Source organism: Thermobia domestica, chromosome 7 (assembly GCF_964235325.1).
Source record: "Thermobia domestica chromosome 7, izTheDome1.hap1.1, whole genome shotgun sequence".
In the NCBI taxonomy this organism is placed as follows: domain Eukaryota; kingdom Metazoa; phylum Arthropoda; class Insecta; order Zygentoma; family Lepismatidae; genus Thermobia; species Thermobia domestica.
This window is the reverse complement of record NC_137460.1, coordinates 102861524-102872617: the sequence shown is the minus strand read 5'-3', so window position 1 is coordinate 102872617 and position 11094 is coordinate 102861524.

Here is an 11094-nt window from a genome sequence, read left to right as displayed (position 1 = left end):
ATAAAGGAGATGACAAATAATAATTTTCAAGCGCCTGAAAGCAGATCATAATTAATTACTTACCTATGAAAAATTTTTGAAGTTGTTTCAAGCCAAACCTATTAATGACTTGTAAAATTACCATCGGAATAATCTCATATCAGGCATTAATTTGTTCATTTGATACTTTAAAAATATTTACAGATAATAGTATAAATATTTTTTTTTGTTTTCAAACTTGTTATTGTTACTATTACTATCTGATTTTTAGCACTTTTAGTGTCTTTTTTTCTGAAGTTGATTTATATATTAAAAATATTCTGTTATCTACTTCTATAAATAAAAATGTTTTCAACATAACCACCAAATGTCTTCAACATAACGTGGTAACTGCCACCTTCTCGTTGCTACGGGTTTAATATAAAATTTGTTTCTAAAAAATAGCAACAGATGTCGCTGACAAATCATACTATTTGATTCCAGTAAGTTGTTAGAGACTTAAGAGCAAAATCCTTTATAAGTTACTGAAGTTATTAGAAACAGAAAAATGCTGTTAGATGATTAGTAAATTTTGGTTTCTTACATTTGCTAAAGCGAAGTTCCATAGGATGACCGAAATTGCTCAGCTAGACATCTAATAAAATAGGAATGATCTATCATCGAATTAATTTAAATTTTATGTTTGTAGTTCAAAAACTTGGGGTTGGAAACGAATGTCATTAGCTGAATTTAAAAAAAAATGAAATGAAATTTTTGAGTTTTACATCTAGGCTAAACGAGACGGTGATGATGGGAGAAAGACGGGTGGAAATTATCTTAAAATGCCCGTATCTCTGAATCTCTTAAGGTTAGAGTTATGAAATTTGGTATATTGATTTCTCATGTAAAATAATTATACATATTTTTAAGAGATTTTTTAAATTTGATCTAGAAGCTAAGAAGAGAAGTGGTAATCACAGAAAAGTGGCAATCTGAAAATGCGTATATCTCGGAATCTCTTAAGATTAGAAACATGAAATTTGGTATATGGACTTATTTATAATTACACTTCTTTCATCCTTTTTGGATATTTGACCAATAAAGGAAGAAAATTATGTAAGAAGAAAAAGGGGTGGGAATTACAATTATTGTAATAAGAATTCCATATTTCGGAATATCTTAACGCTAAAGACATGAGATTTGTAATTTGAATTACTTATATCTATATACCGCAAAAGAATAAGTCCTTACTGATTGACTGACTGATCAACGCAGAGAGCAAACAATCTAACAAGCTAGAAACTGGAAATTTGAACAGAGCATATGATCTGGGATGCAAAGTCTCACAAACTAAGAAAGGATTATTGGAAACTTCACTGGAAGGGGTGAAAGTGAAGTAGAAATTATTATCTTAAAGTGTGGATAACTCAGAATGTATAATTGTTTGAAACATGAAATTCTGTATATGGAGTTCTTATTTAAATAATTATACACGTCTTTTGACGTCGTTTGATAATTTGACCTAAAAGAAAAAAGGGGTGAGAAGGGAAAAAAAACTTGGGAACTATAACTATAAAATATCCATATCTCGTAATCTTTTAAAGTTAGAGACATGAAATCCAATATTCGGACTTCTCGTGTAAGAACTGGTATGTGAACTATCCAAATATCCATGTTTAAGAATGCTCCAGTACTTGCACACTAATGTTTAGAGAGATAGGTGGAGAGTGATCAAGTACTTCCACACAGCCTCTCTAAAAATGGTTGTGCAACTACCAGAAATTTTGAAAGATGGATATTTGGGTAGTCCACATACTAGTTTCTCAGTGACCTCTTGTCCCGACTACGACCGGTCCTCTTGTAGTGGAACTATGGACCTTTAAAGTTAATTTTTCGGCACCCTATAATCATGCACTTCCGACTTCTTATGTAGGGATGAGCACGAGACGAGTCGAGACAGGATTTTCCTGACAAAATTCGAGTCGAGACACAGCTCTTCCAATAGAAAAATATACATTTTTCGAGTCTAGACATCACTTTTACAGCACATTTTCGAGACGAGACAGCCACAAATCTTGTCTCGTGCGCATCCCTATTCTTATGAACATAGGAACATTTTTCCTAATTTGAAATGAAATGAAATAAAATTTTTGAGTTTTACGTCCCACGATTATGCCGGCTAGGCTAAGGGAGACGGTAATGATGAGAGATGAATGAAATGGTGGAATGAAGAAAGTGGGAGGAAACGGGAGAACCCCGAGGAAACCCACGCACACGGTGTTTTGTCCACCACAAAGTTCACTTGGCAGGAGCGGGGTTTGAACCCGCGACCCTATGCACCAGAGTTGAACGCTCTACCACTGAGCCACCGCGGCCCCTTTTCCTAGCTTGATATGACGAATCTATTCCCACAATTTTGTGACAAACTTTTGTAACACCCTGTATTTACTTAAGATTATTAAATAAAGGTGAACAGTGGTTACCGCTGAATGATACACCTTCTTCTTTGTACATACAGATTCGTTCTTTGACGACTTGTCCAAATTAGAAATGACGTAAATAGTCGTTGATACACCTACTCAAGAAAAATATATATTGCGAAGTTCATAAAATACACTTATCAGTGAAAGCGAAATAAATAAAATACAAAAGAGGAAAAATGTAGGAAGTATGATAGATTGAATTCTGCAAGAGATGGGTTCGTTTTTCCCTACATTAAAATCATATTTTTGTTTTGTAAATCATATATTAAGTTTATCTCACATTTAATTTGCGGAGAGTAAATATACAAAATGTTGCTGCTACAATAGGTTATTTTCAGTTTATAAATTTGACGGAAATTTAAAAAATAGAAATATGAGAAAAGCAACCAGACGAATATATACTGTTTTGTTGATTTAATCTTGGAGCTACTCCGTCTTCAAACGAAGCGAAGTTCTGATGAATCTTTCAAGATAAACCACTCTTAATACCTAGAAACCACATTCGTTATTAATTTAGAAACGAAGATAATAACTAAAGTATAATAAAGCAAGGAACATACAGTAAATATCTACCTACTGCTTTTGTCGTATATTTTATTTTTCGTATTTTATTGGTAGGTTTTATTTTAGTTCAAGCTTTATTCGGAAAAATTACATAATTCTTTGAATCAATCATACGTAGCAGTCTATGCATCTTATCTTAAAGTGTGCCTAGGAAAGTCATGCAACTTCCCTATAAGACCTGGAAAATAATCACATACATACATATCTTAAGTATAGATTAAATTCTATATTCAGGAAATGGCGTCAGAATCGCGTTTTTTTTTTTACTTGAGTCAATGTCTTAAAGAGAAGCAAATGTCACTGATTCTTATACATAAGGTAGGTGCCCTCAATTTCACTATGCTAAGCTTTGAATGCTCACAGTAGAATCCTGAACATTGATATGACAAATGTAATAGTTCAGTAAGTAGCTTGAAATGTCTGATATTTATGATAAAAATATTTGTTCCATAAGCCCAACATCATTCAAAATTAAAAAAGAAAAGTTTCAAGCAGCGAAATTGCTATACAGCGGTACAGGAAATTTAGCAGTTCAGTACAATATTATATATAAGCGGATTATTTAATTAACACAAAAGGATGACGATTGCTGTAAAATTATTTTGTAGTTCAGACAGAGCCTACATATAAACTTGACAGTTTTCATCCAACGCTATACATAAAATTATGTACATAACTATTTGAACTCATTTTTAATCAATGTTTAGGTATTGGTTATTACATTAGTTACCATATTATCTTTATGTTACCCTTGTCTGCTTATAATGAAAATATCGCGCCTAGACGTAAGAATTAAAGAAGGAAATATACTGTAAATAAAATTAGCTTGAGTCAAATGGAGAGTTTAGGAAAAAATCTATGAAAGCTCAAAATTGTTATGTAAATTCGACTATTTGAACGTTTGTTATACAAATATCTGAAAACTTCGTTGGTTTTGCAATGCTTGGTTCCTACATAACACTGATTTAAGTGCTGGTTTAAACTATTTCAAAGCTTGGTATCCCAGGTGCATAAATCTAGAATAATTTCGTATTATTTTCCTCCTGAATTCTTTAATTCTAAAAGTATTGCCTTCAGAAAAAAAGGAAGAGATAAACATAAAACACCACAGTTTAAAATTTGGCCATCTTTTTTTTTATGGAGAAATTGAATATATGTACTACATTTTCGGGTAAAAAGAGTAAGAATCAAATTTAAGCCTACCTAATTGAATCAGTAGTTCCGAAAGGTCACAAGTCAGAAAAGTAAACTTAGCCCTATTGGTATCTCGAAAAATAACTGTTTAATTTTTGAAAATCTTGATGTACATGAAATTATCAACTTCTGTTTGAAAAAATAGTCTTCTTGTCATTTTACGAAATGAACAACTTGTTGTGAGCATTTGGTGTTCCAAAATAAATAAATAAATAAATGAAAAGTTAGACTAAAGCCAAATATAAATTTTCTGACTCATGACCTTTTCAAAATTACTGATTTAATTGTTCACAAGTACTCTGTTCAGAAAGTTTAAAACTTTACTATGCCTTAGTTACAAAGAAGCTTATAAAACACACACACACACACATATATATATATATATATATATATATATATATATATATATATATATATATATATATATATATATATATATATATATATATATTTCATAATACTAGATCAGTATCACAAAAAGCAAACATTGACTATTCTTTATTCTTGCTTACTTAATTATCCTAGTTAAATGTTCATTTACGCACCACGTGGCATACATTGAGTAACTAAATAATGTAATCTTCTGACTCATCATGTATCATACCTTCCAGGGGTGCAATTGTGTACGCTTACTCTATGAAAAACTTTAAGGTTGATAAACACGCCCTTGGTTTCATTCAGAGTCACCAGAGAACTTGACACATCTAGACATTGGACGTCTTGATGGATAGAACTGTGGGATTTTTGCTTTGGAAGTGCATGTCTCATACATGCATTCCTGAACATTATGTAATTAAAGTTTGAATATTAAGTTTCGTTTCTAAAAAGTAGTTTTGACTTTGTGTAGCAATATTATGTATATTTTATTCATATACGCAATTCCACCTCTTCCGTTGAAACTCGGTCAAAAATGGCGAAGTGAAATTTAACTCTCGCCACACTTAAAAAAAAATTAACCTGTTTCATCATAACATTCGTACGAATAACTCAATTTTGATACAATATTATGTATACTTATTGTATGAGATTATTCTACAATCCTCATTGTTTGGGGATAATATCAGTCAATGATGATGAAACTTACTATCGACTTTCTCCGGTTAAGAATAAAGGCTCTATGATACATTTCGTTAAGATGTATTCGATTTAGATCCAATATCGGCTGCTGAGATAAAAATCAGTCCAATTTGCTAAGAACAATCGCCCGACTGACAATTTCCATTTCAAAAACTGAAAAGGGACTGAATGCTATTCCTCCTGGTATCTACTTCACAAACCAATGAGAGCAACGTTGTAATCATCGTTTTTGAAATCCAAATTCGTAGAAGTCCATTGAGATATCATCAGGACATTTTAGAGGAATAACACAGATTGCCGTTTCATCGTCCATATCGTGATAAAACAGAGGGAATGATTTGGTGGTACGGTTGAACGCTTTGTCCATATAAATCACCAACTCATGTTTATTGGCTCGATATTAACGAAGCTTCCAATAGACTGGGGTCATAATAGATTTCTGGAAGTGGTCAGAATTAAACTTCAGAGTTTTTTCCAGTTTACGTTTATCCAATTTCTTATCGTAAAGGCATCCGATAATGTTTATGAGTTTCTTATGGAAGGCTCTCTCTGTGTCGTAAGTAGTGTAAAGATATGGTAAGTTCCTTGTTAGAGGTTTCACAACACTATTGCCAGAGTGTTACCATTCAGGGCCGGATTTAGGGGGGGTACAAAGGTGCACGTGCATTCCCCCTCGTTGTAAATATACACTATCTAAAATTTCACTACCTAAAGCACACTATCTATGACAAGAAGCTGGCAGTGAAAATACCAACACTTTCCGAAACTTTCTGCCATCATGTTCCGTGTGGAGCTTAGAAGAAAGCAGAACTTTGCAAAACCAATAGTTTAAGTGGATTTTCTGAAGGTTGAAGGAAAAGGATTCACCAAGCAAAATAATATAACATGTATCAAGAAGGGAAGAAAACAGAAGGCAGGAGGAGAAAAGGACATTTTTGTTCTGCATTCCACTTTAAAATACTTTCCTCCGTTCTATGCATCAGTGTTGTCAGGGGCAAAGAATATTGTCATATGTCACTTTGAAGGGTCAGTATTATTGATAATTTTGGTAGTTATTGGAGCACGCCTCCCAGACAATCCTGGATCCGACCCTGTTACCATTATGTGTCAGATAGATCTAGGCCTCAACAAATATGACAACCGTGTTTCATTTTGACTCTAGTAATTATTTTTCGTGCATTTCTCGGCAGTTTGTTTTGCGTTCAGTTGTGTGGTTTGGGAGAAAATTTTAAACCCGGAAACAAATTATATGATAGACAATGGAGTGAGCCAGTTTAATCTCTAGATCATATCACGTTGGAATGGTGATATGATTTCGTAGCACTTGAGAGGACATCTCTTTCGTTGGTACTCTAAAGCGGCACACTTTGTTAGCGAATGCACAATGGACTATATGTAGGAAGTCCATTGTGTTTGGCTTGCTACAATAACTGAAGCTTTGTCCTCACTGATGGTTAGAGTATTCTTCCAAATTTGTTTCAATATTCTGTTGTCTTGGAAACTATTTTTGTGGAAAAGATACACGTGATGTACTCGAACATATAATAGCTCACTTTCAACTGGATTTCGGTAGCAGCAAGACGTTACTCCATTATGAAATTTCATAGTTAACAATATATTTCCGGAAACCTGATTTACATAAAACATTGTATGTTCTTTATAATTTATCTCATTTTTCGCAATGGAAGTATTGCTATCACTTTACTTTGCCTAAGGATAATGAGGCAAGTCATGTTTCAGGGCAACTTTCCGATAGAAAAGAAAATACATTTTTAATTAAATGAGGCGCACAGTTTTAAGGAATTTAAAAATTGTTTCTCTTTTTAGAGATTGCAATTAGTGAAATACAAGGCAATGAAAATATATGAAATCAAAGAGGGGGGTGAAGTAGCTCAGTTGTAGAGACTTCACTTCCGGTGATTGGGGTTCCTGGTTCGATCCCAGCTCGCGCCATGTGGATTTTGTGGTGGACAAACACCGTGCTCGTAGGTTTTCTCGGAGTTCTCCCATTTCCTCCCACTTTCTTCATTCCATCATTTCATTCATTTCTCATTATCACCGTCTCCTTTAGCCTAACTGGCATAACCGTGGGACGTAAAATTTAAAGATTTCATTTCATTTCATTTCATGAAATCAAAGAGCATTCATTATATTTGCTTGTATAATGCAAATCTTCACTAAATATTGTAATATGTCTCTAGGCACGGTGGCTCAGTGGTAGAGGGCTTACCTCTGGGGTCCCTGGTTCAATCCCACACCAGACCAAGTAAGTTTGGGTGGACAATATTGTGTACATGGGTTTACTCGGGATACTCCTGTTTCCTTCCACTTTCTCATTTCACAAGTTCTTTCAACATTATTCACTTGCTTTAATCATTGTCTCTCTCAGCCTGAAGGGCATATTTGTGGAAGGTTAAACTGAGAGATTTCATTTCATTTCGAAATTTGTCTCCAAATAAATTTAATTTTATGCGTATCAATATTGTACTTATCTTCTAATCCTTAAACATCTAAAACCTCACACTAAATACAGTACTTGTTAATTTCACTTAAGCTCATGATTATAGTTGTTTTGGACCAGAACTATAACTACTTGGAGAACTAGAACCTAGTCATCTCTGAAAATTATTCTTTCTCCAAACTTCTTAAGGTTAAAAATACTGTTCGAGTAATATGTTATACAAACATTAAGAATCAACGTAATAGATCTTAACTATTTAAGAAGTATAGTTTACCAAAAATCCTGCTCCTTTATAATGTAATGACTATAATCGTCTGTCTATCTGTCCGAGAGACATACAATTTCAAGAATCACCTTGAACTTTGTTCAGGATATAGAGGATAAAACTTTATCAATCGAGTTCGTTGATAGAGATATTCTATTCAGCGGAAGTGGTAAAAATTAATAATTTCCGGCTCTTATATTGATCAATATAGAACATACATGGCACTAGATTTCGAGAATTGATTTCCCACAATTGACTAAGTATCCCAAAATTACATCTTATCTCCATTCTTAACTTTGTACTTAAAACGGACGTGATTGATATCCATTACAATTTCTGGTTTCAATAGTGATCTCCACAAAACTAAAACGAGAGGAAGTAGCGAGAAGCTTCCATCTTCTTACTTAAACCTGTATTCAACCTGGAATGCGGGAGAAACCAACCATTTGCTGTTTTCACTTGAATTGTTATAATAGAACTAAAACTTCAAGAAGCAGTTTTCTTCAATCAAATAAGCGTCCCAAGAAAGTATTCTTTAAACCAATCAAGTTAACGGGAAATTAGGTAGGCCTAGAGGATGATTCCTTTTTCTTCAACGAATAGAATAAAAGGTTAGATTCACTGCTAAATTTTTGTATCATATCACAGAAGATTCACCAGTTTTCAAGTCTTGCCATTAAAACTGCAATAAGTATATTTCAGCCTCAATTTGTCTCAACATTTTCTTTCAGATAAAAACGTACACAGATAAAGCTGAATTTTTATTCATTTTTTAAAAAAAGAAATCAAATCAGCTAACTTGAAAGGAGATTACAAATATTCAATGTGTGCTTACAGGAGTGTTATTTCAGATTTGCCTTTGCTTGGGGGTAAGATCCTCCACCGACATACGACTTTCAAGTGTTTTCCTGGTATGTTAGTAGACAATATTTTATAAAATATATTTAATTCTCAAACTCAGGTGGACAACTTTATTCTCTGCTTACTCGTACTGTGCATAGCCCCTCCGAAACAAAATCCTATTTCGACAACAATGTAATACGGCTTCCAAGCACGTATTATTTTTTGGGTTTTACTACTAATATGAGTTTTGTTCTTTTTATTATTATATTATTATTTTTACTATATGTAAGATTTTTCAGTTCTTAGAAAATCTCATACTGTTACCAATGTAAATAGCTTCAAAATCGACCACTTTTAATGTAGTATCAAATACATTTCTCATCCAAGTTTGATTATATTTCAAGAATGATATAACCTCAATAAAATTACCAATGATTCATTGCATTACTTTAAAATACATCCATTTTACCTTAGAAAATATATCTGGATAATAACATAATACCTAAAATAGAGTAGGTTTGTAAACTGAAGCACCTTGTCCCTCCTCGGTATCGATACCACATATGTGGCTTAAAGTGCGACTGGAACTAGGATGGGTCTTTATTTAAAAGTTTTTGATGCCGTCGGAGTTCGAACACGGCAGATCCGACGTTAACCACTTTGCTAAGAAGAGGAATGCGTAAGTGTTTACAATATTAATTTTCCTTTTCAGTAACAATATTGTATTATATTAATAGTGCCCCTTTTTGGTCAAATGGTTACCACTGCTGCTTCCTCTTCCCTTGGTTAAGCATTTGATTCCCATTGCGAGTATTTATATCAGATACACACCGTAATAGTGGTTCAGATTTTACTTATACAGAATATATACTGTATCGGTAGAATATATTAAGTTCCACATGACCTCCATTAGACTTTAAACAACAATAAATTGGTCAACTAATTACAATTTGATATAATTCAAATTACAATTTAAAGACATGTGTTTCCATCGAGAATCACACGGGATTGTCTACACAAAACCAGGAACTTTAATCTTTTGCTAGGATAGTACTCTTTTTTTTTTAAATATAAAATTTGAGACATGTATATATTCGTCCAGAGTTTTTTCAGAGAAATTGTTGCGGAAAGACACACTTAGTATACGGAGGGACACCTATTACTATCAAACTGTACTATTCTATTTACTATTATAAAAGTATTATCTTTTGTTTCTTCTGAGGGAGCATTCTCAGAGCTCGGGGGACACAGTGCCCTCCAAAAAATGCCTGGAAGAAACACTGCTTCCATCTGTAATTGAACCTGATCATCTGCAAGAAAGAATGAACTTTAACCATTTGTTACGATCAAGGGCTCCGATACTGGGGGACTAGGGGAGCCCGGGCCCCGCGAAAGCTCATGTGGGCCCCCTCATTGTATTGGTGAATATTCAATATTTGGCATAATTTGAATGTAATTTGTCTTAAAATCGTCATATATATGCCATCTGCATCTGAATTCCGCCCCCCCCCCAATTTACAGAGAAATCGGCGCCCTTGGTTACGATAGTAGCTACCTTGATTGCTAACATAGAATCTGAAACATATGCACTTTCATCGGAAATCGAACCAAATCGTCTGAACAAAAAAGCAGGAAATCCTTTATTTTGACATAAGAGCGCCCTGATTCTTCTGCTATGCCCGGTATTGCTAAAATTGATTGGTGCTTTTATCTGTGTAATCAAGAAATTATTATACATATTGCAAATAATATATTCTACCGTACTATACATGTAAAAATATTGCATTATTATTTGGGAGAACAGGTAATAAAGGCACATTCATTTCAAGAAAATTTCACTTTTCTTTCTTAGTATCTAATCCAACTGTTTATAAACCTGTCGCTTTTAATATCTTCATTTTAATATATCTTCATCTTTATATTCTTTTCTTCTCGCCACTACACCTTCTAAGGGCTTATTTTCTCATCTCATCCCTTGAATCCTATTTTCTCTTTTTAGCCCCTTATGTCTCCATTCAATTGCTGTGGTTTTTGCCTTCCCCCGCTCCACCTTCTCACACTGTTGCATTCCACGCTCGTCGACACTCTCCCAGCGTTGAGGGAGTTTTCCCCGCTCCACTCCCCCCGCCCTTTCATCATAAGGACTTAAAATAATTACGGCGTTGCGCCTTTGCTTCATCTAGTGGAAGAGAACGTTAAAACGCAATTTTGTACGCAATCAATAATGAAGACCACCCTCACCCCCTCTA